At 47.1% G+C, this 26,788-nt stretch overlaps 1 protein-coding gene across 2 annotated transcripts in view; it reads left to right on the forward strand.

Annotated features, from left to right (window-relative positions):
- The first annotated feature begins 18,752 nt into the window (after positions 1-18,752).
- The window catches only part of SIAH1 (siah E3 ubiquitin protein ligase 1), a 78,238-nt gene continuing 70,202 nt past the window's right edge, over positions 18,753-26,788 (forward strand). For both annotated transcript variants that reach the window (XM_068261774.1, XM_068261776.1), the window contains exon 1: positions 18,753-18,908. The gene's annotated coding sequence lies outside the window, so the exon portion shown is untranslated. The remainder of the gene's footprint in view (positions 18,909-26,788) is intronic.

The following is a 26,788-nucleotide window of genomic DNA, read 5'->3' on the forward strand; positions in this document are numbered from 1 at the left end:
CGCAGGTACAGTACAGTCCGGATGATGTCAGTGTGACTTCGTGAACCGCATGCTGAAGCACAGTAGATGATGGCCTGGCAAAGTTGGCATCTGCACCGGAGGGGACCGGGAGCAAATGGAGCTATGGTGAGGCCACAGGACGGCTGCCAGGGGCTGGAGGAAGCCCCAGGTAAGTAGATTTGTTTTTTTTAATCACCTCGGACCTTCCCTTTAACCTCCCTGGCGATACAAGCAGCGCAGCACTTTTTTTCAATTTTATTTTTCTTAATCATGTAGCTAGCCTGTACAGCGGCATCCCCCCACCCCTTCCGATCGCCTCCGGCGATCAGAGCAAACAGGAAATCCCATTCAGAACGGGATTGCCTGTTTGGCTTCCCCGTCATGGCATCTGGGAGAGTCCCAATCCACCCCTTAGCGCAGCCTGGTAGTGATTGGCCAGGCTGCGCACGGGGTCTCAAGGGGGGGCCTCTAACGTGGCGGGTAGTGGCGAGTTGGCGTGGATCGGCGGCGATCGTCTTGTACACGCAGCTAGCAAAGTGCTAGCTGCGTGTAACAAAGCAAAAAGTGTGGAAATCGGCCCACCAGGGGCTGAGAAATTCACAGCGGCGGCTTACCCCGAGCTCAGCTCGGGATTATCGCCCAGGAGGTTAAAGAGAACCCGAGGTGGGTTTCTGACATAAATATTAGGACACAGAGGTTGGTTCTGCATACAATGCACAGCCTCTGTGTCCGTATAGTGCACCCCCAGGCCCCCCTGCGCTCTGCTGTCTCCAAATATTAAAAAACGCCACGCTGTTTACATTGTAGCTGTCATTTACCTTTGCTCCCCCGCCTCCTGCATATCACCGCTCCCCGCTTGCGTCCCTTCCCTCCCCGCCTCCGTAAGCCAATTGGAGGAAGCTTACAGAGGCGGGGAGGAAAGGGACGCAGGCGGGGAGCGGCGATATGCGAAAGGTAAACAGCTAGCTAGTGACAAGCTGCATGTCGTTAGCGTGGCGGTTTTTATATTGGGGGACAGCAGAGCGCAGGGGGGGGCCTTGGGTGAACTATACGGACACAGAGGCTGGGCATTGTATGCCGAACCAACCTCTGTGTCCTAATATTTATATCAGAAACCCACCTCGGGCTGAGACTAGGTTAGTGAGGAGACCTTGGGCAAGACTCCCTAACACTGCTACTACTTACTGAGCGCGCTCTAGTGGCTGCAGCTCTGGTAATTTGAGTCCACCAGGAGAAAAGCACAACATAAATATTCTATGTCTTGTCTAATAATAGACAGAAACAGTGTGGTCTGAAGGAAAGGGGGGGATCACTTGATGTAAAATCGCTAGATGTATGGCTACCTTCAGAGGGTGGTTTATTTCTCTATGACATGCCTGCTTGTGATTTGGAACCCTGAGAACTCTATGCAGAAGAGGCTGCGGTGTCACTTATGCCAGATCACCTACTGACCTCTGAACTTGGGGTAGCAGGAATCACAGCTGGTGAGGTGAGACATTGTGACACCCAAAGGCTTAGCTGCACCTCAGCTCCTCCCCTTTTCCCTGCAATGCCTCTGCTTCCTTTGATGTGTACAGTGTAACCAATCTGGTGTGAATTGCTTTACAATATGAGGTTCTGATGAGTCTAGCAAACGTTTACACAAGTTCTCTCACACAGTTTTGATCTCCTGTTGTGTTTGCAAACATGTACATATGGTAAAGGAAGATGTTTATGGAAACGTATGTTGTAATGCATATCAAGTGGTCTAATAAAAAAAGTATTTAGAGCCTACAAGTCTGTCGCTGTAAACCACGAGAGATAAACGTAAAACAGCGAGGATAACGCTAAATACTCACCTGAAAACGCAGGAAAATGGATCACAGCGACGTCATTCGAGCCATCTTCCTGCCCGCTGGAACACGTGATATCACGCGACGGGTGCGAACAAGAGTTCAAACGATCGCGACACTGCGCGGGAGTCACCGGGGATCTTAAAGATCTGATCCACTGAGATGGTCGTTATTGCTGCATAGGGCAGCACGGTGGCGTAGAAGTTAGCGCTCTCGCCTTGCAGTGCTGGGTCCGCAGTTCGAATCCCACCCAAGTCAACATCTGCAAGGAGTTTGTATGTTCTCCCTGTGTCTGCGTGGGTTTCCTCCAGACCCCAGTTTCCTCCCACATCCCAAAAATGTACTATTACATATTCCATGGCGCTGTACAAAGTAAGAAGCAAACATGGGGTACATAATACAGACAATGTTGTACACCAATATACAAGATACATAATTAGTGACAAAATACAAAAATGATACAAAATACAGAATTGGTCATAACAGTGATAAAAGTAACATGATAAATAAAATGTATAATGATTTCCAAGGCACAAAAGGGATAAGTCAATCGGCTTCCCCCTAAAAATTGGCCCTAGACTACGATACATACACTGCACGATACATACATAGACATTTGACTATGGTAGGGATTAGATTGTGAGCCCCTCTGAGCAGAGCCGGGACAAGGTCCTCCAGCACCCAAGGCTGAGACACCAAAGTGCGCCCCTCCATCCCTGCCTCCCCAACCATCACACACTGATTGCTATTGACTAAGAGGCGCCACAGGGCCCACAACCTCCCCAACACCTTAATATCTAGTTATCTGGCTTGCAGTCACTGCCATGTATCCCCTTGTATTATCTCTTTCTGCTTCAAACACAATTAGGAATGACAGCTGAATGAATTCTGCGCCCCCTCCTACACTGCGCCCTGAGGCTGGAGCCTCTCCAGCCTATGCCTCGGCCCGGCCCTGCCTCTGAGGGACAGTTAGTGACAAGACAATATACTCTGTCCAGTGCATGAGTAAGATGTCGGTCTATATAAATACTAAAATAATAATGTTGGTACGAGTCATTTGCCTAGTTGCGCACTTGTACCCATATTGCGAGATTGTGGAAACATTCGCTTGTCGCTCGAAAAATCGCTGGTCGTTGGAAAAATTGTGCACAAAATCGAGGAATTAGGTTACATTCCATATTTCAGACAAACAAGAGCATCGTTCGTCATGACCGATTTGTTATCAGGTTACGATATCCTGTTTCCTGCTGAGTTTTCACACGAAACAACAAGACTCAGTTGTTGATGATTTTGCAACAAAACAGTGACAGCTGTTCCGCCGCAGACAGTTATTGTGTCTGATGCGCGGCACTGTTTTCAGGCATAGAAGAGGAAATGGACGGCTCAGACAGTGAAATGAATTGTCTGAATTTCACATTGACTCATTGAGATTTATGTATGTAAGACAGCTTGCCCTGGGACATGTATATCTCTATATCTCAGACATGGTTAGTGAGGCCTGAGCTATAGGGAGTCATCCGAGTGTGTAATCCTCTTTCACCATACTTCCACGCTTGCAGACGGGGCATATTTAATCACTGCACTGACACTGCCATCAGATCATCCATCATCACACTCCAAGCATTGAAAGCCACCCATGCAGTGAAGGTCCTGCAGTTCATCTGTAAACTAACATTTATTAGCTAGCTGGTGGTGTGCGCTGTGCAGCGCAGGAGTGCGAGCGCCATCTCTTTGGACGTTGCGTGCACCGCGCACACCATACAATCAGCGCCGCCGGCAGACGGCCACACACACATACAGCTGATGGCTTGGAAATTATTATTATAGATTTTATTATAGCGTTGATGCCTTTACTGGATTTACTGCAGCTTTTATTGTATTATAGATTGTATTTACTGTCTATTGTGGCATTAAAGTGAACCTCCGGACTAAAAATCTACTCAGCAGAACTGAAAAGTTGTTTGTTGTTTCTTTAACAGTTTCACAGCGTCAGAACTTTGCTGTTCTTACCAAAGCATCATTTTTAGCAGCATTTTTAGCTAAGCTCCACCCATCAAAGAAAAAAAGCCCGGGCTTTTTTCCCTGATGCTGTGCAGAGCATGATGGGATTTCCTATGTTGTTATTCACGTTGCCTAGTAACTGGGAGAGGTGCTCAGGACACAGGACAGTTGGAACTGTGTCTCATGCTCCCTGTCACCTCCTTTCAACCAAAAAGATGGCTGCCATCATGAAATCAAACATTTGCCTGTTCTTTTAAAAACAGGGTGGGTAAGAGATTATATTACCTATTTATTTTAATTAACATAACTAATGTAACTTAATGACAGTATGTTTGTTTAGGCTGGAGTTCCTCTTTGACGTATCCTGTGATGCACGTGGCAGAGAGGTGGAAATCAGGGGATTTTTTTTATTATTATTTCAGTTTTGGATAAAGTGAGGAAAGGGTTAAAGGGACTCCGAGCAGTGCAGAAACTATGGAAAGATGCACATCATTTTAAAGCTCTCTTTCTCCTCTTTCCAATGATATATAAAGCACCACCCTACGTCTTTTAGTTTTCGCTATTTTCGCGATTGAAATTGCCGCGGACGCGATTTCGATCGCGAAAATAGAGAAAACTAAAAGGTGTAGGGCAACGATTTAGGTGTCGTCAGAAAGAGGAGAAAGAGAGCTTTACAATGATATCCATCGTTATATTGTATTACACAGGACAACACTTTCCCCAGTGTCAGCAGCTCCATTCTGCTGAATGCAGCTGCTGACTTTGACAAAAAGTCGCCCTGTGTAATACAATATAACTATGGCTTGATGCATATCATTTTAAAGCTCTCTTTCTCCTCTTTCTGACGACACCTAAATCGTTGCCCTACGCCTTATAGTTTTCTCTATTTTCGCGATCGAAATCGCGGCCGCTGCAAATTCAATCGCGAAAATAGCGAAAACTAAAAGGCCTAGGGCGGCGGTGTATATATCATTGGAAAGAGGAGAAAGAGAGCTTTAAAATGATGTGCATCTTTCCATAGTTTCTGCACTGCTCGGAGTCCCTTTAAAGCAGGGGTGCTCATTAAGGTGGCCACTAACGGTCCAATTTCTAGCAAAAAAAGAAATCGTTCGATCGTTCAGGAATTCTGATCGGAAGAAAACTCGTTCACTACACCATTAACGAACCAATCTTTGCTTCCTATCTATCACAACCAACAAGATAACCCAAATTTTGGTTTGACAAAAATCCAATCGGATGACTATTTTTATAATCATTTGTAATCGATTGTGCCCATCATCTGAGATTATTTACAACCAATCCGATCAGAATTTCTGAAATTGGACCATTACTGGCCACCTAGATCGGGATCTACTAGTAGATCGCAAAGGACTTTATGGTAGATCCCGACCCCACTACATTTTCCATTCTGTATATACAACTGTGCTCCTAAAATTGTATATAGGTAGATCATTTTGACTTGCTAAAATTCTTTAAAGTAGCTCACAGGCCTAAAAAGTGTGGGCACCTCTGGGTTAAAGCATTTATTGCTTTAAAGTGGACTCCTATCTCTATAAAAGTGAATTCTTTCTGTTCAGTAGGAGACCTTGGGCAAGATTCCCTAACACTGCTACTGCCTATAGAGCGCACCCTAGTGGCTGCTGCTCTGGCACTTTGAGTCCGCCAAGAGAAAAGCACTTGCTACCTGAAGTAAAATATGGTGGTGGTTCCATCGTGCTGTGGGGCTGTGTGGGCGGTGCAGGGACTGGGAATCTTGTCAAAGTTGAGGGACGCATGGATTCCACTCAGTATCAGCAGATTCTGGAGACCAATGTCCAGGAATCAGTGACAAAGCTGAAGCTGCGCCGGGGCTGAATCTTTAAACAAGACAATGACCCTAAACACTGCTCAAAACCCACTAAGGCATTCATGCAGAGGAACGCGTACAATGTTCTGGAATGGCTATCTCAGTCCCCAGACCTGAATATAATTGAAAATCTGTAGTGTGAGTTAAAGAGAGCTGTCCATGCTTGGAAGCCATCAGACCTGAATGAACTAGAGATGTTTTGTAAAGAACCTGAAGTACCTGAAGCTTCACACTGCCACCCTGTTGGACCCTCTACAATTTGCATACAGGGCAAACCGGTCTGTAGAAGACGCCATTAACATCTGCCTTGCACATATCACTGAGCACTTAGATAAACCAAAGACCTACGCAAGGATCCTCCTACTGGACTTCAGTTCTGCGTTCAATACCATCTGCCCAAACATTCTGTATGACGACCTGGACGGCTCGGTGTTGACCCAAACCTTTGCACCTGGATCAAGGACTTCCTTACGAACAGGACACAGCTAGTGAGACTCGGAGGCTGCTCCTCCAGTGTAAGAACCACAAACACAGGCGCCCCGCAAGGATGCGTACTGTCTCCGATGCTCTTCTCCCTGTATACAAACAGCTGCACCTCCTCCACGGATACCGTCAAGGTCATTAAGTTTGCAGATGACACCACCATCGTAGGACTCATGGGTGATAACGCGGAGCTGGAATATCACAGCGAGATCGAGCGGATTCTCAGATGGTGCTCAGACAACAAACTCGTACTAAATACAGCAAAAACGGTGGAACTGATAGTGAACTTCAGAAGGAACGCCCCACCACCCAGCCCGGTCATCATTGATGGCACCGAAGTCACCAGGGTACATAGTGCGCGGTTCCTAGGCACCACCATCACGGAGAACTTGAGATGGGACGAAAATACCTCTACTACCCAAAAGAAGGCCCAGCAGAGACTGTTCTTCCTGAGGCAACTAAGGAAGTTTGGCATGCCCAGGGAGCTACTGACCAGTTTTTATACAGCGACCATCGAATCTGTCCTTTGCTCCTCCATCATCGTCTGGTACTCGGGAGCAAATGCAAAGGATAGGCTCAAACTCCAGAGAGTCATCAATGTGGCTGAGAAGATCATTGGGTCGCCCCTGCCACCCCTGGACCTTCTCCACACATCCAGAATGAGGTCCAGGGCAAATAGAATCACACTCGATCCCTCCCACCCTGGCAATCACTTCTTCAGTCCCCTTCGCTCGGGACGTCGCTATAGGTCCATATACACCAAAACCACCAGGGGTAGGAACACATTCTTCCCTCAAGCTATCACTCTCCTCAACTCAGACCCTCCCCCCCTTAATGCCATCTCCTAATCCCCTTCTGCACTCGGGGCACTGGAGGACGTATGCGCGCCCATAGGCTGACACTCATGTCCATCTCTGCCAAATAGAGAGGCAACCGCTCTATGTATCATTGCTATGTTGAAATGCTTCCTTTTTAATGCTTCTTTTTAATTGTACTATGTGAAATTGTTACTTGCACTGTTTGCACCTGCCAATATGCCTTGTCCACAAATAATTCCGGGGGCGGCGCCTGTCGCACTTGGCGAATAAAGTGATTCTGATTCTGAAGAATGGTCCAAAATACCTTCAACCAGAATCCAGACTCTCATTGGAACCTACAGGAAGCATTTAGAGGCTGTAATTTCTGCAAAAGGAGGATCTACTAAATATTGATTTAATTTCTTTTTTGTGGTGCCCAAATTAATGTACCTGCCTAATTTTGTTTAAACAATTATTGCACACTTTCTGTAAATCCAATAAACTTCATTTCACTTCTCAAATATCACTGTGTGTGTCTCCTACATGATATATTTAACTGACATTTTTATTGTCACAACCAACGATTTATACAGGAAAATCATGACGATTAACAAGGTTGCCCAAACTTTTGCATCACACTGTATTGCGGGTAATTTGGATCCTAAGGATTCAGTTTATTGTACTATCCCCAAGACTACCACTTCTACCTCCCGGGGCTCCAAGGTAAACACAGACATGTCTTCCACACAGGAAAACTCTCAGAGGGAGCTCATCAGCGATCCCCTTGACACACCGATCTCCAACCTCTTAAAGAGGAGCTGTCAGCCATACTATCTCAGAAAAACACCCACATATATAAGTAGATAAATACTTGCTCAACTTACATAATATATGTATTGCACTGTCCACATTTTGATTTTAGTGATTTTTCCTAATCCTTCTTAGCATTTTCAATATTAACTGTGGCTATTTTGAAGCCAATCCTTATGTCATTTCCTCCCTTGCTCTCCTCTGCCTGATTTGCCCGACCTTCACTATAGAAAGTGCACTGTTTCAGCATAAGAAATATTGCCCAATCAGAGAGGAACAGAGGTGTGGGAGGGGAAAACAGGAGGGATTAGTAAAAGTCTGAGGGGAAGTAGAGAAGCAAAACTGACAACCCAGCATGCCCTGCAACTTCCTTTTTGTGTACCAAATTTTTTGCATATCAAATAAGAGTCAGGTACACCGGGGAATGATCATTTGTCAACAAGAAAATTAATAGTGATTTTAACTTTGCGATTGCCTGGTTAGCATCCTTAGTACTTGTTTACCAGATAAAAATAAAGAATTGATTTTTGATTTTATGCCCGACAATTACACTTTAACAAATTGATCCATGGTGAATACATACAGCAGTAGGCTTAACCCCCCTGGCGGTATGAAAAATTCCGCCAGGGGGCAGCGCAGCAGTTTTTTTTTTTTTTTTAAATCATGTAGCGAGCCCAGGGCTCGCTACATGATAGCCGCTGCTCAGAGGCATCCCCCCGCCCGCTTCGATCGCCTTCGGCGATCTCCGATCAGGAAATCCTGTTCAAAGAATGGGATTTCCTGGAGGGCTTCCCCCGTCGCCATGGCGACGGGGCAGGATGACGTCACCGAGAAAGTCTTAGCTCTGAGAACAGATAATTTGCTGGAAACTGGGTTGAGTGAGCTGAGAGCAGAGAAAGAACTGAGAGAGAAGTGGCTGTAGAGAGATCTGAAGGATTACACAGTGTTCCACACACAGAACTGATCTGTCTGTGAGCTGAAATCCTTCCTCCACAGTGTTCTGTGACTTGTGAGCTGAAATCCTTCCTCCACAGTGTTCTGTGACTGCATCCTTTCTGAAGGAGCGTGAAAGACTACTGCACATGGCTGCTTCATTCTGCCTCACCTGAAGGAACTGTAAGCAAGCTACTTTATTACTACAGTGGCGGGCTGATAGTGAATCCACTTTATAGGTATGTTTATCTGCCTGCATAACAGCCCTGCAGATTCACAGAGCCAGCTTTGAGTGAGTGATTCTTGTTAGATTGTGACTTTCACATGGTTAGGCCTCCCAGGGTACTGTGCAATGCAGTTTCTCGTTGGCACTAGAGACAAAAACTTCATATTAGCCTAACATACTGCTCTGGGGTGTCAAGGCCTATCAGATGTGGATTATATATTATATATATAATAATCCATCTCATGTAATTATCCTGCTGCTACTCTCCTGAATGAAGCTCTTTGTGGATTACAAATACTGTTTTATATATGAGCTCCAACTGCTGGCCTGCTACTTAGATTAACACTGGACAATGTTTAGGGAAATTGGCTTAAATGTTTATCTGAGTTTGATTGTCGAACAGACATTTATACATTTGTCGTATAAAGTGCACTTAAAGATTTACTGCGATTTTAGGATTTGACATCTCTAGATTTTCTGGTGGTTCTTTGGGCCAAACCCTTTCCAGAGACTTTTGAGGTGTCAGTGTATCACTGGAGGTTGTGGGTGTCACCGGAGTTGGACAAGAGCAGGACCCATCTAACACAATTACACCTACAGGTGCGCTACACAGCTCACCCCGAAGGTCTGTCCGAGCCCAAACACTAAGGAGGAGTAAGCTCTCCGTTTAACTAAACAATGAACCAATCTGGCAAACCATACATGTCAAGCAGCAGTCAGAGGTACGTAGTTTACTCAATCAACATCCTTGGCTGGTGTAAAACCTGCAAGTACTGTCCTCACACTTTACCTCTGTATCATTCCAAAGCCTCCTGCCCTGGACTGAACAGAAGTGAAGTTGAAACTGATCCACCACTGATGACAAGTATATTCCTATCAATGTTGAGAAGACTGACGATGACAGTTCACTATCATACTGATTTGTCTTCCTAGGTTTAGAGGCAGCTAGTGTAGGATCAGTTTGTTGATGGTCACCTTTGTCACTGCCAGACACTTTGCTGATCCATTTTTAGCCGGAGCTCCCTCTAGTTCAGCAGTCGACGACACTACATCCATCGCAGTGTCCTTTCTCCTTCTGATTGCAAAACCATCTCCATGACCTCCTCTCCAGCTATAGCAGTGCCGCAGTGTGGTGTTGTCCATGGTTTTTTACAGACTACTTATAGCTGTGCCTCCCTTCCAATTCACTCATGGACCACGGCAATGCTAAGGGGCATTTTGAATTCTGCAGCCACATCTCAGCCTTTGTAGTTGCAGTGCCCCAGCCTCCTCCAGCTTCTCAACAATGGCACTATGCAATGCAAACATCGGCTGATTTGGGGGAACTCCATGAAGCATTGAGCCCAGTGCCACCCCTCCTCATTACCCTCAAATCTTTGATTTCTGTAGAGCTCTGTGAAGATTCCTTCCCCTTTCAAGAGAGAGTTAAAGTAACTCCGAGTACCTCTCATGGGTATGCATTTAAGACTCCGACCAGTACTGCAAAGTACTTAACCACTTGAGGACCACAGTCTTTTCGCCCCTTAAGGACCAGAGCCTTTTTTTCCATTCAGACCACTGCAGCTTTCACGGTTTATTGCTTGGTCATACAACCTACCACCTAAATGAATTTTACCTCCTTTTCTTGTCACTAATACAGCTTTCTTTTGGTGCTATTTGATTGCTGCTGCGAGTTTTAGTTTTTATTATATTCATCAAAAAAGACATGAATTTTGTAAAAAAAATGACTTTTTTAACTTTCTGTGCTGACATTTTTCAAATAAAGTAAAATTTCCTATATATTTGAGCGCAAAAGTTATTCTGCTACATGTCTTTGATAAAAAAAAAACATTCAGTGTATATTTATTGGATTGGGTAAAAGTTATAGCGTTTACAAACTATGGTGCCAAAAGTGAATTTTCCCATTTTGAAGCATCTCAAACTTTTCTGACCACCTGTCATGTTTCATGAGGTGCTAAAATTCCAGGATAGTATAAATACCCCCCAAATGACCCCATTTTGGAAAGAAGACATCCCAAAGTATTCAGTGAGACGCATGGTGAGTTCATAGAAGATTTTATTTTTTGTCACAAATTAGCGGAAAATGACACTTTGTGACAAAAAAAAAAAAGTTTCCATTTCTTCTAACTTGCGACAAAAAAAAAAAAATTAAATCTGCCACGGACTCACTATGCTCCTCTCTGAATACCTTGAAGTGTCTACTTTCCAAAATGGGGTCATTTGTGGAGTGTGTTCACTGTCCTGGTATTTTGGGGGGTGCCTAATTGTAAGTACCCCTGTAAAGCCTAAAGATGCTCATTGGACTTTGGGCCCCTTAGCGCAGTTAGGCTGCAAAAAAGTGCCACACATGTGGTATTGCTGTACTCTATTTTTACACATACCCATGCTGGGTGGGAGAAATATCTCCGTAAATGACAATTTTTTGATTTTTTTTTTACACACAATTGTCTATTTACAGAGATATTTCTCCCACTCAGCATGGGTATGTGTAAAAATACACCCCAAAACACATTATACTACTTCTCCTGAATACGGCGATACCACGTGTGGCACTTTTTTGCACCCTAACTGCGCTAAGGGGCCCAAAGTCCAATGAGTACCTTTAGGATTTCACAGGTCATTTTGCGATATTTGGTTTCAAGACTACTCCTCACGGTTTAGGGCCCCTAAAATGCCAGGGCAGTATAGGAACCCCACAAATGACCCCATTTTAGAAAGAAGACACCCCAAGGTATTCTGTTAAGAGTATGGTGAGTTCATAGAGGATTTTTTTTTTTTTAGGCTGCAAAAAAGTGTCACACATGTGGTATCGCCGTACTCAGGAGAAGTAGTATAATGTGTTTTGTGGTGTATTTTTACATATAACCATGCTGGGTGGGAGAAATATCTCTGTAAATTACACATTTTTGATTTTTTTTTTTACACACAATTGTCCATTTACAGAGAGATTTCTCCCACCCAGCATGGGTATGTGTAAAAATACACCACAAAACACATTATACTACTTCTCCTGAGTACGGCGATACCATATGTGTGACACTTTTTTGCAGCCTAGGTGCGCTAAGGGGCCCAACGTCCTATTCACAGGTCATTTTGAGGCATTTGTTTTCTAGACTACTCCTCACGGTTTAGGGCCCCTAACATGCCAGGGCAGTATAGGAACCCCACAAGTGAACCCATTTTAGAAAGAAGACACCCCAAGGTATTCCGTTAGGTGTATGGCGAGTTCAGAGAAGATTTTATTTTTTGTCACAAGTTAGTGAAAAATGACACTTTGTGAAAAAAAAACAATAAAAATCAATTTCCGCTAACTTTTGACAAAAAATAAAATCTTCTATGAACTCGTCATACACCTAACAGAATACATTGGGGTGTCTTTTTTCTAAAATGGGGTCACTTGTGGGGTTCCTATACTGCCCTGGCATTTTACGGGCCCAAAACCGTGAGTAGTCTGGAAACCAAATGTCTCAAAATGACTGTTCAGGGGTATAAGCATCTGCAAATTTTGATGACAGGTGGTGTATGAGGGGGCGAATTTTGTGGAACCGGTCATAAGCAGGGTGGCCTTTTAGGGCCCGTTTCCACTAGGGCGAATTCGCATGCGTGGCCTGCATGCGAATTCGCATAGGCAATGAAAGTGGATGGGACTGTTTCCACTTGTCATTGTTTTCGTGCGTTTTTCTGTGCAGGATTTTTCTGCACAGTAGGGCCCGCAGAATTCGCCTGCGTGAGGAATGCAGGCGAATCGCAGCCCATGTATTTAATAGGGAAAACGCACGTGCGTTTTTTGCCGCGAATTCGCGTGCGAATTCGCATGAAAAGTAATACAAATTGAGTCAGGCAGTGACATGGTTAAATTCGCATAGACCCTGCCTATGCGAAATCGCATGCGAAATCGCGGCAAAAAACGCATGCGGAATCGCATCCGCATGCGTTTTTGTCAGCGGTGGAATCCTAGCGATTCGCACCGCACTAGTGGAAACGAGCCCTTAGATGACAGGTTGTATTGGGCCTGATCTGATGGATAGGAGTGCTAGGGGGGTGACAGGAGGTGATTGATGGGTGTCTCAGGGGGTGGTTAGAGGGGAAAATAGATGCAATCAATGCACTGGGGAGGTGATCGGAAGGGGGTCTGAGGGGGATTTGAGGGTTTGGCCGAGTGATCAGGAGCCCACACAGGGCAAATTAGGGCCTGATCTGATGGGTAGGTGTGCTAGGGGGTGACAGGTGGTGACAGGAGGTGATTGATGGGTGTCTCAAGGTGTGATTAGAGGGGGGAAATAGATGCAAGCAATGCACTGGTGAGGTGATCAGGGCTGGGGTCTGAGGGCGTTCTGAGGGTGTGGGCGGGTGATTGGGTGCCCTAGGGGCAGATAGGGGTCTAATCTGATGGGTATCAGTGACAGGGGCCGATTGATGGGTGATCAGTGGGTGATTAGATGGCAGAACAGATGTAAACAATGCACTTTGGAGGCGATCTGAGGTTAGGTCTGGGGCAATCTGATGGTGTGGGAGGGTGATCAGATGCCCGTAAGAAGCAGGTTAGGGTCTGATCTGATAAGTGGCAGTGACAGGTGGTGATTGACGGGTGAATGACGGGTGATTGACAGGTGATTACAGGGGAGAATAGATGTATACAGTACATAGGGGGAGGGAGGTCTGGGGGGGGGGGGGTCTGAGGTCGTTCTGAGGGTGTGGGTGGGTGATTGGGTGCCCTAGGGGCAGATAGGGGTCTAATCTGATGGGTAGCAGTGACAGGGGGTGATTGATGGGTAATTAGTGGGTGTTTAGAGGAGAGAACAGATGTAAACAATGCACTTGGGAGGTGATCTGACGGCGGGTCTGCAGGCGATCTGATGGTGTGGGTGGGTGATCAGATTGCCCGCAAGGGGCACGTTAGGGGCTGATTGATGGGTGGCAGTGACAGGTTGTAATTGATGGGTGGCAGTGACAGGGGGTGATTGATGGGTGATTGATAGGTGATTGACAGGTGATCAGTGGATTATTACAGGGAAGAACAGATGTAAATAATACACTGGCGAATTGATAAGGGGGGGTCTGAGGGCAATCTGAGCTTGTGGGCGGGTGGTTGGGTGCCCGCAAGGGGCAGATTAGGGTCTAATCTGATGGGTAACAGTGGCAGGTGGTGATAGGGGGTGATTGATGGGTAATTAGTGGGTGTTTAGAGGAGAGAACAGATGTAAACACTGCACTTGGGAGGTGATCTGATGTCGGATCTGCGGGCGATCTATTGGTGTGGGTGGGTGATCAGATTGCCCCCAAAGGGCAGGTTAGGGGCTGATTGATGGGTGGCAGTGACAGGGGGTGATTGATGTGTGATTGACAGGTGATCAGTGGGTTATTACAGGGGGGATAGAGGCATACAGTACACAGGGGGGGGGGGGGGTCTGGGGAGAATCTGAGGGGTGGGGGGTGATCAGGAGGGAGCAGGGGGCAGTTTAGGGTTAAAAAAAAATAGCGTTGACAGATAGTGACAGGGAGTGATTGATGGGTGATTAGGGGGGTGACTGAGTGCAAACAATGGTCTGGGGGGTGGGCAGAGAGGGGGGGTCTGAGGGGTGCTGTGGGCGATCAGGGGGGGAAAATCAGTGTGCTTGGGTGCAGACTTGGGTGGGACCACCAGGGCAGGAGGCAGCCTGTATAATAGGCTTTGTATACATTACAAAGCCTATTATACATATTGCGTGCGGTGATCCGGGTGCTACCGTGCTAGTAACCCGCCGGTGCTTCCGAACGGCTGGCGGGTTACAGCGCGAGGGGGCGGAGCCAGTCGCTGGCGGCTGATCGCGTCACGAATGAAGCGATCGCCGCATAACCACGCCCGCCGCCGCCGATGGGCGTATTGCGGTCGTTTGGGCCCAGCCCTTGCCGCCGCCCATCGGCTTAAGGCGGTCGGCAAGTGGTTAAAGATGCATACCTTTCTGTAGCTTGTGCTCCCCTCTTTCATTTGATGCCTGAATCGCCGTTCTACACCAAATAGTTTTCGTTCGATTTCATTTTAAAAATCGCGGCTGCCATCTTGGCTATGTTATAACTTCTGGGTTACCCCTGTCTTTCTCTGTTAGAGAAGTGCATCACTGAATGAAGCAGGAAGAGGAAGTGACACGCATGGCCATTGCAAGAGACTTTGTTGGAAGTCGTCTGGCTTAAAGCTAATTGGAACCGTTTTATTTTTTTAAAAAGCCAGATACTCACCTAAGGAGAGGGAGGCTCTGGGTCCCATAGAGCATTCCCTCTCCTCGCCCGGTGCCCGCTGCTGTCCTGGCTCCCCCATAGCGGTATTTGACCGCTTCGGTCAAATACCGGTCTCCCGGCCGAAGGGAGGCTTGGGAAATGCTTCGGGAGCCTGAGTGCTCCCGAAGACGGACCGCTCTACACTGCGCACGTGCGAGCGCCCTCTATGACGCACTTGCGTGTGCGCCGCCTGTCTTCGGGAGGACTCGGCTCCCGAAGTCCCTTCGGCGGGGGATACGAACGGAGGAGCCAGCGCAGCAGCGTGGGCACCAGGAGAGGAGAGGGATGGCTCATTAGGACCGAGCCTTCCCTCTCCTTAGGTGAGTATCTGCCTTTTTTTTTTTTTTTTAAACGGGATTACATTAGCTTTAAAGGCATGCCCATGAGAGGTGCTCGGAGTCTCTTTAAAGATCTCATTACACCTTTGCAGTTTTATTTCAGAACTTCTCTCTCTGTACTCAAACTATTATTATTACTTAGTATTTATACAATGCCGACATCTAACCACAGCGGTGTACAGAGTATATTGTTCAGCAGAAAAGAAAGCAGTGAGTCGGCACTACAGTAAACGTCTGAGCGTGGACGGGATATGGCAGGATACACACACCTCCAGATACTCTGGCACAGCCAGCGTGCTCTGACATCAAACAATCAGTATTCTGACAAGGAAGGAAGGGAGAGTCGGCACTGCAAAAACGCTGCCTTTAATCCAAAGTGTAGCAAGACATAATCCAACATGTGAAGATACAAAATGGCATACCGTTGCTGTGGAGGAGGTGAAACAAGGGTGGGTGCTGGGCACAGATAGGGCATAGGATAGCTGGGCACACAGTATATTGTCTTGTCACTGTCTGTCTCTCAGAGGAGCTCACAATCTAGTCCCTACCATAGTCATATGTCTATTTATGTATCGTAGTGTATTAATTGTAGTCTAGGGACATTTAGGGGGAAGCCAATTAACTTATGTATGTTTTTGGGATGTGGGAGGAAACCGGAGTGCCTGGAGCAAACCCACACAGACACGGGGAGAACAAACAAACTCCTTGCAGATGTTGACCTGGCTGGGATTTGAAACGGGGACCCATAGCTGCAAGACGAGAGTGCTAACCACTACGCCACCGTGCGGGATTGTTTGTTTCTTTCATTTCATGGCTTTAATCCTTGCCACCAACACTGTCCTTCCTCACGGTACATCATCTCCTCATTCATAAGAGCATGGAGCTTCACCGGCCCACAAGGCTTTGGCTTAAAGCCACAGGAAGCATATTATTGCTTGGTCCAGGCAACTCTGACTCAAGTTTAGTACCAGGCTCTGGCTTAAAACCTGTAACTTTAAAAAGTTCCCCTGGGGGGGTACTCACCTCGGGTGGGGGAAGCCTCCGGATCCTATCGAGGCTTCCCCCATCCTCCTGTGTCCCACTGCGATCTCGTTGTGCCCCTCCAAACAGCGGGATGTAAATATTTACCTCCCCGGCTACAGCGCAGACGCAGTATCGGCTCTCCGCACGGAGATAGGCGGAAATAGCCGATCGCTGTCGGTTCGCTCTACTGCGCAAGTCTCCTGTGCCTGCGTAGTAGAGCGGACCCGACGGACATCGGCTATTTCCGCCTATCTCCGTGCGGAGAGCCGCAGCAGCGCCCCCGCTGGAGCCAGGGAAGGTAAGTAAACCAGCGCTTATCAGGCTCGTTGAGGGAGGATTCCTGGACACTTTGGGGGAGCCAGCGCTGGACTGCCTGCAGCTACAGGGATGGGGGAAGCCACATTGGGACCCTGAGGCTTCCCCCTCCCGAGGTGAGTACCCCCCAGGGGAATTTTTTTTTTGCTACAGGTTCTCTTTAAAGTGAACCTGAACTCTAGCACAGTACAGAAGGAAAACAGAAAGAAATGCACCTTGTATGTATTTACGGAGTTTAGCCTGTTTAATCCCCCCTCATTTGTGTCTAATCACAAGTTGTAATGAGATCTCTCCCCTGTGTCACCTGACTGCCATGGCAGATAAGCTCATTTGAAAGCACAGGAGATCAACAATATGTCTGCTTCCATAAAAGCAGGAAGTAGAAACAGTGCAGATTTATTTCAGGATTTGTATCAGGTGTAACAAAGAAATGTTTTAGTTTAAGTTATTATGCTGGAAATTCTGAGTTCGGGTCTGCTTTCAGGTAAAACTGAGATGGGGCAGGAAAAATAAAAAATACATACCTGGGGCTTCCTCCAGGCTGATTGCTCCCTCGCCGCCATCCTCTTTCGCAGGCTTTGAAATTGCTCTATTGGGTTCCAGGCCTCAGGTACTCTTTGAGGCCCTCACACACTCCCCCCTTCCTCATGCTACCATCAGCGTTTCCCCCTCCTGCAATAACAGCTCGGGAGGGGGGGGGGGGGGGGGGTAGTGTTTTCTACTTAAAGGGGAACTTCAGCCTAAACAAACATACTGTCATTAAGTTACATTTATTATGTTAATTAAAACAGTTAGTTAATATAATCTCTTACCCACCCTGTTTTAAAAGAACAGGCAAATGTTTGTGATTTCATGAGGGTAGCCATCTTTTTGGATGAAAGGAGGTGACAGGGAGCATGAGACATAGTTCTAACTGTTCTGTGTCCTGATCACCCCCGCCAGCTGCGCGCACTAGGCTTCAAATCTCAAATTAAAAAAAAAAAAACTGCACCAAAACAGCAGAAGAGAACAACTTTAGAAATCCCATCATGCTTTGCACAGCATCAGGGGAAAAAAACCCAGGCAGTTTTGTTCTGTGCAGCTAAAAATGAGGCTTGGGTAAGAAAAACAAAGTTCTGATGCTGTGAAACTGTTCAAGAAACACCAAGCCTTTTCAGTGCTGCTGAGTAGATTTTTAGCCTAAAAGTTCACTTTGAGGGCTGGAACCCACTACAGCGATTTTTTGAGCTTTTAGGGAGCGCTTCAAATCGCTAGCACTTTCCCTAAACGCTCTGCCAATGTAACAAATCCCACAGTAGCGATTGTGATTAGCAAAATCGCAATCGCAGGACATGCAGCATTTTGGTAGGGTTTGCGCTTCAACGTAATGTATTAAATCGCTGACAAATCGCTACACAGATCGATTTCAATACAATTGCAGACTGTAAATAAAATATTGATACATTGAAAGGACTAAAATCGCTCCCAAAAGTGCCAGAAAACGCTCATAAAAAAAGCTTACAAAACACGAATTAAATACGCTAGCGAATTGCAATTTGTAGTGGGTTCCAGGCCTCAGTCCCTGTGTATGCCAGAAGATCAACAGGGCTGCCAGGCAACTGGCATTGTTTACAAGGAAATACATACAGCAGCTTCCACATCCCTCCGGCTGATTCTTCCTGATGACGGTTTTACAAATCACAGCCGCGGAAGCCAGCTCAGCGCTAGGTAACTAGTAAAGAAAGGGCGGGAAGCGGCGGGCAGTCCTGGCGGGGGCGTGGCTGCACCACGTGACGCGCCGGGTAAGAGAGGGGAGGGGGAAGCTCCAGCGAGGAAGGCCCCTGTGGTGATAAACAGGGGCGCGCGGCTGCGTGCACGCTCCGCGACTGACGTCCGCCAGGCTCCGCCCCCTCCCCGCGCACGCACGCGCCTGCCTGTCTCCCTGCGCTCGCTCCCGCTCGTCGCCTCCGCAGTGTCTGTGTGTGTGAGAGGCAGGTCTGCGCGCTGCGCTCTCGGGAACCGGCGGGAGGAGGAGGGGGAGTACGGGCTGCCGACATTACCGGAGCGGAGGTGAGTGACTGGCGATATGAGGTGATACCCCCCCCCCCTCCGCGCTCGGGCTGCTGTATACCGGTGCCGCAAGGCATGCTGGGAGGCATTGTTCCCGAGACTGCGGCCTAATCCGGCCTGTGGACTGCTAATCCCTGCTGTGCCCAGGATGTGGACGTCTCACTAATGCGTGTGACCTATAGACGCAGTACACACGTTATATATACACAGGCTGTGTGTGTGTGTGTGTGTGTGTGTGTGTGTGTGTGTACAGTGTGTGTGTGTGTGTGTGTGTGTGTGTGTGTGGTTTACAAGCTGTGTGTGTGTCATTTGTGACTGCTGGGATTGTGTGTGTGTGTGTGTGTGTGGTTTACAAGCTGTGTGTGTGTCATTTGTGACTGCTGGGATCGTGTTGTCTCTCCTTCTGTGTCCTCTCTGGAGCTGATCCATCTATCCAACAAGCTTATTTATATATTCATCTGAGTCAGTACAAGTCAAATTAGAATTGCATCACATGTGTGACAGCGGATATAAATTCACCAACCTCCTAAGGGCTGGTTCACACAGACGCTTGGCGGTGTCAGGGCGGCTGAAAGCTGTGTCGTCCTGTGAAGGCTGGTTCACACGGACGCTTGGCGGCGGCTGGAAGCCATGTCGTACTGTGACGGCGGGTTTGGGGCTGGCGGAATGGTGATTGGAGGCTTCCTGTCACAACTGGTATTTCTCATCCCCCGCAAGGGGACATAAAGACGCGTCGGCTAAGCGACCCCAGAAGCTGCATGCGGCTTTTAGGGGCGGCTGAAATGACGCGTTAAATCGGGATCGGAACACAATCTATGGTAACCACGCGATTCTAAGCGCTCCGATTCACTTGAATGGTTCGGGACTCATCCGCTAAACACTGCCAATCGTGCTTGTGAACCAGCCCTAAAGGTCCGTTCACGTGCTAGATGAAAGGGGTTCCCTGGAGTCCTGCAATAAACAAAAACACACTTACCTGGGGCTTCCATTAGCCCCCTGTAGCTTTTTATGTCCTGCGCCGTCGTCCTCTGATCACTCGTTCCTCGCTGCCGGTCCTAGTCTAATTATGCATGTCACGTGGCTGCGTGCGCTTCTGCTCGCATCTCCGGGAGCTTACTGCACAGTGCAAGAAAACCTCGTACTGCGCCTGTGCAGTAAGCTCCCGGAGACACGAGCGGGAGCGCGCATTATTCTATGTAATTGACTGGTGCCGGCGGTGGGGAACGGGTGATCGGGGGAGGATAGCGTGTGACATAACAGCTACAGGGGACTGATAGAAGCTCCAGGTAAGTGTCTGTTTTGGCTTATTGCAGGACTCCACAGAAGAAGTTGATGTGAACAAATCGGCGATGTTGCTCAAGTGACATTACCCGGCCTGGCAAAAATAAACGATGGGTAGTATACGTGATGGTCAGGCTGAAATGTCATTTGCGTGCATGAGATATGCACACATGCTCTGGAACAATGTTATTTTAATGATCTTGTACACCCTGGCTGACTGTATGATATATTTTGAATCTGTCTAAGTTGATCCTTCAGTTTTATTGGGAAAAGTATGTGATTTGGGTCGCTCTTTTATTTAGTATTTATACATTGGCAACAATGGGCGACATCTTCCCAGAATATAGTCTTGTCGGTTAAAGTGTCCCGGAGATGGGCATCAGTGCTCATGGGGCTGGAGGAAGGCCTAGGGAAGTATAAAATCTTTCAGTGTGCCTATCTCAGGTTTACGTTAACTGTCCCTCAGAGGAGCTCACAAACTATTTGCTACCAAAGTCTTATGTCCATCTTAGTCTAGGGCCAATTTGTTTAGAGGGAAGCCAATTAGCAGGTCTGTATTGTCTGTACTGTTTTTTTGGGGATGTAGTAGTAAACCAGAGTGCACCCACACGGACACAGGGAGAACATACAAACTCTGTGCAAATAGTGCCCTGACTGGTATTCGAATCTAGGACCTAGTGCTGCAAGGCAAGAGTGCTACCCACTACGCACGGTGGCGTAGAGGATAGCACTAGATTCAAGTTTATGCACGCTATGGGTATCATTCATAAAGAGGCTGTCGGTAGTGCGGGAAAACACCGTTCTTCTCCGCAACCGGTAATTAAGACTTCTGGGTGGCCATTCATAAAGAAGTTGCCTGTTGCGGTAGAAGTGCGGAGGTTTTCTGGAGGAAGCTGGCGGCAGCGTGGCGGAAGACATGCAGAAACATAAAAGCTGCCCGATTCCCTCCGTGCGCTCCTCTGCCTGATGCTGCTTGGGAGGTCCGTCCCATTCATTTACATGTAATCCGCCCGCCTATCGCTACTGTCGAGCAAGCGGTATTTTCCTTCCGGATACCGCTTGCTCTAATCTTTATGAATGGACGTGTTTGTAACTTTTTCTAGATTAATCTAGAAAAACTCCGGACAAGGCGGAAATGTATCGCTCTGTCAGCTTTTCATGCGGAAAGAGACTTTATGAATGGGGATTATGCTGAGTGGTCGGTAAAGTCACCGGTATGATAAATGAGCGCTGTTGCAGAAACGACGGGCAGTTTACATTATATTATTCACACGTACACTCACTGAGGTTTCAAACTATTTCTCCTTCACTCCCCACATCCAAAACCTCACAAAGCCCTGCAACTTCCACCTTCGTAACATCTGTAAGATTCGTCCTTTCCTGACCTTTGCCACCACCAAACTCCTCATCCATGCCCTCATAATTTCCCACCTTGACTACTGCAATGCTCTTCTGTCTGGTCTCCCTATGACCCGAATTGCCCCGCTGCAGTCCATCATGAATGCGGTAGCCAAAGTTATCTACTGCTCCCATCGCTCCACCGCGGCGGATCCCCTCCTTGAATCCCTCCACTGGCTTCCTATCCAGTCTAGAATCAGATTCAAAATACTGTCTGACCTACAAATCTGTCCACAAAACCTGTCCAACCTAAATTTCTGATCTAAAGGCCCGTACACACGCCTGACTGCAGGCAACGACTGGTCCGGCGTCACCTCCCACTGGGCGGGTTTTCGGTAGACAGTCCGGCTTGTGTACAGTCTGTCGATAGACTGATAAGGCTGTTTCTGAGCGATCCACCAGACTATCACTGGAACGCCCGCCCAGCGGGAGGTGACAGCGGACCCGTCGTTGACTGCAGTCAGGCGTGTGTACGGGCCTTTACTCAGAGGTACACACCTAGCCGCTCAGCTCACTCTGCTCTTCCAATGAACCCCCCCCCCGCATCACCCAGTCCCATGCACACCTCCAGGACTTCTCAAGAGCTGCTCCAACACTATGGAACTCCCTACCTCCACCCATTAGGGCAGCCCCTCCTTCAACCTCTTCAAGAAGGCCCTCAAAACTCACCTTTTCACTCTGGCCTACTACCCCTCACAAGTGCTCTAAACACAGCTGAACTCTGGTCCCCTACCTCTCGTGTCCCTACCTCTCCCTCTAGATTGTGGTTTGCATGTATTCCTGTATTGTCATACTGCTGTATGTCACCCCTAAATATTGTCTGTAACTTAAACTAATTTCCAGCGCTGCGTAATATGTTGGCGCTTTATAAATACAATAATAATAATACTGCGTGAAATGTCACTTGCGCGCACGACGTATGTACGCATGCTCCAGAACAATGTTGTTTGACATCGTGGGGGCTGGCTGCACGATATCTGTCTGAGCTGATCAGCCAGTCACACTGGCCAGAATAAGTGAAATCTGTTGCTTGTTGTTGCCGTTTACCATCGTTTGGCTACTTTTTTTTTTTTATACTGATATTTGATATGACTATATCCGTTCAGATGTTTTTTAACTTTAGTCCGTGTGTATAAGGCTTAAGACCGTTTTCAAGAATTATCTCTTACAGACATAGCTACAGCCAATCAGTTTGTTCTGTGAAGGGAGGGGGGGGGGGGGGGAAGTGATATGATGAGCGTCAAGCAAATTACATTCGTCTAAAAAAAAATTGCAGTTTGTGTTACGTGTACCAGAGTTAAAAATCTTCAGAGAGAACTAGGGAGTTGTCCTGATGGCCACCGCTGACCCTGTTCTTCTTTGTCCCCCTTCTTTCTCGTCTAAACCCCCCCCCAATCCCTGGCGGCCTTTTATGGTTCGGCTCAACTGCGCAGGCGCTAACCCGGCTTGCGCGCATTCCTCAGTGGGTGGCCGGGAGCGCTCTGCCTGTGACGTAATCATGACGCGGTTATCCCCTTCCGCACGTAGCGCTACTGGCCCTAAACTTTTTTTTATAATTTGATACAACAGTCAATTTAAAAGTGCTCTGTTCCCACATGTACAGGAAACGTACCAGTTCCCACCTCCAATTAAAAGCAGGAATCAGATCATATTAATAAAGAGAGACCGTAACCAAGAGTTGAACTTCATCCCAATTAGTAGCCGATACCCCCTTTTACATGAGAAATATTTACATCACACTGTGGGAGCCTTGTTGCACTGTGGAAAATAACAGCTGTTTACAGCTGTTTCCAACTGCTTAAAAAAAAAAGCAGCATCTCCTTCCACTGACATCACCTTCCAGCAGTAAAAATGTCACAATGTAAATCAGGGAGAGGAAAGATTTCACAATGAGCAAACACTGACTAAATCATTTATACAGAATTGTAAAAATTAAGCACTTTAATTATTTTCACTGGAGTTCCGCTTAAAGACCCGGAATGCAGGCCCGATCTGCTGCATTTTTTTAGGAACTGACAGCAAAGCAGTAGGTGCACGGGTGCAGTGATAACCTCTGAGAATAGGAGGTGTCTATTCTCACTAGGCTGGTTGCTGCGTGTGCTTTACAGACCGCTGTCCGATGCCACACAAATACGTGTGCTCTGCTTCTGCTGCCGTTGACTCCACAGCACGGTCCCAAAGTCGGTAAACAGACTGGAGGCTGTAATGAATGTGTGGCTCCCCTTTGCTTTACAAAAGATCAGTTTGCCATAGCAACAGGAAGGATTCCCATTGGTTCATGGTAGACCAATGTGGGAACAGACTTTAATGTTATTGACTCGAAGAAGCACTCATTATGTCACTTTTGATCGCAAAATGCTCGTCGCTGATTTTTACGCAATTAACACCTATATTTCACTGGCCATTTTTTGAGCGATCGTGATTGAAATACCGTATATACTCGCATACAAGCCGAATTTCCAAAAAGGGGGTCAAAAGTTGGGGGGTCGGCTTGTATGCGAGTCTTTCCTGGTGGTCGGTGGTCCGCGCCCCTCCCCCCGCGGCCGCCGCCGCTGCTATTACCTGCTTAGGCAGCGGCCGCTTCCTAATACGGGTTCCCCTCTCATGTTGCGTATAAGTGATCACAGTGCGCCCGGCGCTGTTGCTGTGACGATGCAGGGGGCAGGAAAGAGCGGTTCCCCTGGTAACGGCGATACACATCGCCGCTACAGGGAGCCGCGTTCTTTCCTGCCCCCTGCATCGTCAAAGCAGCAGCGCCGGGCGCACTGTGATCACTTATGCGCAACATGAGAGGGGAACGTGGATTAGGAAGCCGCTGCCTAAGCAGGTAATAGCAGCGGGGGGTGCGCTATACTGGGCACTATACTAGCTATACTGGGCACTATACTAGCTATACTTGGGCACTACCTACCAATACTGGGCACTTTACTAGCTATACTGGGCACTATACTAGCTATACTGAGGCACTACCTACCCATACTGGGCACTATACTGTGGGGATCACGCGGCCTGCACCAATCCAGCATTTCCTACCCCTGGCTTATATGGGGGTCAATCATTTTTCCCTGGTTTTCAGGTAAAAGTTGGGGGGTCGGCTTATATGCGAGTATATACGGTACATTACGATCCCTCAAAGCTTTAAAAATGCTGCATGTAGCATGTTTGCGTTTAGTGCTAATTGTGAGTCGCCGGCAATCACTGCAGTGAGATCACTGCCATATACAGTGGAGGAAATAATTATTTGACCCCTCACTGATTTTGTAAGTTTGTCCAATGACAAAGAAATGAAAAGTCTCAGAACAGTATCATTTCAATGGTAGGTTTATTTTAACAGTGGCAGATAGCACATCAAAAGGAAAATCGAAAAAATAACCTTAAATAAAAGATAGCAACTGATTTGCATTTCATTGAGTGAAATACGTTTTTGAACCCCTACCAACCATTAAAGAGTAACTGTCAGGCTGCAGAAGCTAATTTAAACCTCTATTCTCCTGTGTTAAACAGTTTAGAAGGAAGCCCAAAAGCAATTATTGAGGATAAAAATCTCAGTTACCTTTGATGTGTGCTTATCAGCAAGTCTGTTATTCTTAAGAAGACGCAAGCCGCATACCATACTGCAAAGCATTCTGGGGCTCTCCCCTCGGCTGCTAATGAGACCTTACAGCAGCTTGTAATCGCGTAGCACTGATAAATCTCGGGCAGACTACACTGCAGGAGTCAGCTATTGTTCCTAGCCACATGGCTCATTAATATTCACTGCACACTGTGTTATTTAGTACAAGCTTATCTGTGATCAGGAAGCAGGCAGGACATGACGACACATTTGACAGAAAAACATGGAGCCTGCCATGAGCTGTCAGGAGCATCTATCTCTGCATATACTATATACAAATTCTGTGAAATCCAAACGTGGACAGTGAAATGCATATGTAATGTAAGTACAGCCAATCTTTAGCTACTGATATATGTGTTTATTTTCTCTGAGACCTTATACCTAACAGCTCCTCTTTAAGAGTTCTGGCTCCCACAGAGTGGTTAGACACTTCTACTCAATTAGTCACCCTCATTAAGGACACCTGTCTTAACTAGTCACCTGTATAAAAGACACCTGTCCACAGAATCAATCAATCAAGCAGACTCCAAACTCTTCAACATGGGAAAGACCAAAGAGCTGTCCAAGGATGTCAGAGACAAAATTGTAGACCTACACAATACTGGAATGGGCTACAAAACCATTAGCAAGAAGCTGGGAGAGAAGGTGACAACTGTTGGTGCGATTGTTTAAAAATGGAAGGAGCACAAAATGACCATCAATCGACCTCGCTCTGGGGCTCCATGCAAGATCTCACCTCGTGGGGTGTCAATGGTTCTGAGAAAGGTGAAAAAGCATCCTAGAACTACACGGGAGGAGTTAGTGAATGACCTCAAATTAGCAGGGACCACAGTCACCAAGAAAACCATTGGAAACACATTACACCGCAATGGATTAAAATCCTGCAGGGCTCGCAAGGTCCCCCTGCTCAAGAAGGCACATGTGCAGGCCCGTCTGAAGTTTGCCAATGAACACCTGAATGATTCTGTGAGTGACTGGGAGAAGGTGCTGTGGTCTGATGAGACCAAAATAGAGCTCTTTGGCATTAACTCAACTCGCTGTGTTTGGAGGAAGAAAAATGCTGCCTATGACCCCCAAAACACCGCCCCCCACCGTCAAGCATGGGGGTGGAAACATTTTGCTTTGGGGGTGTTTTTCTGCTAAGGGCACAGGACAACGTAATCGCATTAACGGGAAAATGGACGGAGCCATGTATCCTGAACGACAACCTCCTTCCCTCTGCCAGGAAACTGAAAATGGGTCGTGGATGTGTATTCCAGCACGACAATGACCCAAAACATACAGCAAAGGCAACAAAGGAGTGGCTCAAGAAGAAGCACATTAAGGTCATGGAGTGGCCTAGTCAGTCTCCGGACCTTAATCCAATAGAAAACCTATGGAGGGAGCTCCAGCTCAGAGTTGCACAGAGACAGCCTTGAAACCTTAGGGATTTAGAGATGATCTGCAAAGAGGAGTGGACCAACATTCCTCCTAAAATGTGTGCAAACTTGGTCATCAATTACAAGAAACGTTTGACCTCTGTGCTTGGAAACAAGGGTTTTTCCACTAAGTATTAAGTCTTTTATTGTTAGAGGGTTCAAAAACTTAT

Source organism: Hyperolius riggenbachi, chromosome 11 (assembly GCF_040937935.1).
Source record: "Hyperolius riggenbachi isolate aHypRig1 chromosome 11, aHypRig1.pri, whole genome shotgun sequence".
Lineage (NCBI taxonomy): Eukaryota > Metazoa > Chordata > Amphibia > Anura > Hyperoliidae > Hyperolius > Hyperolius riggenbachi.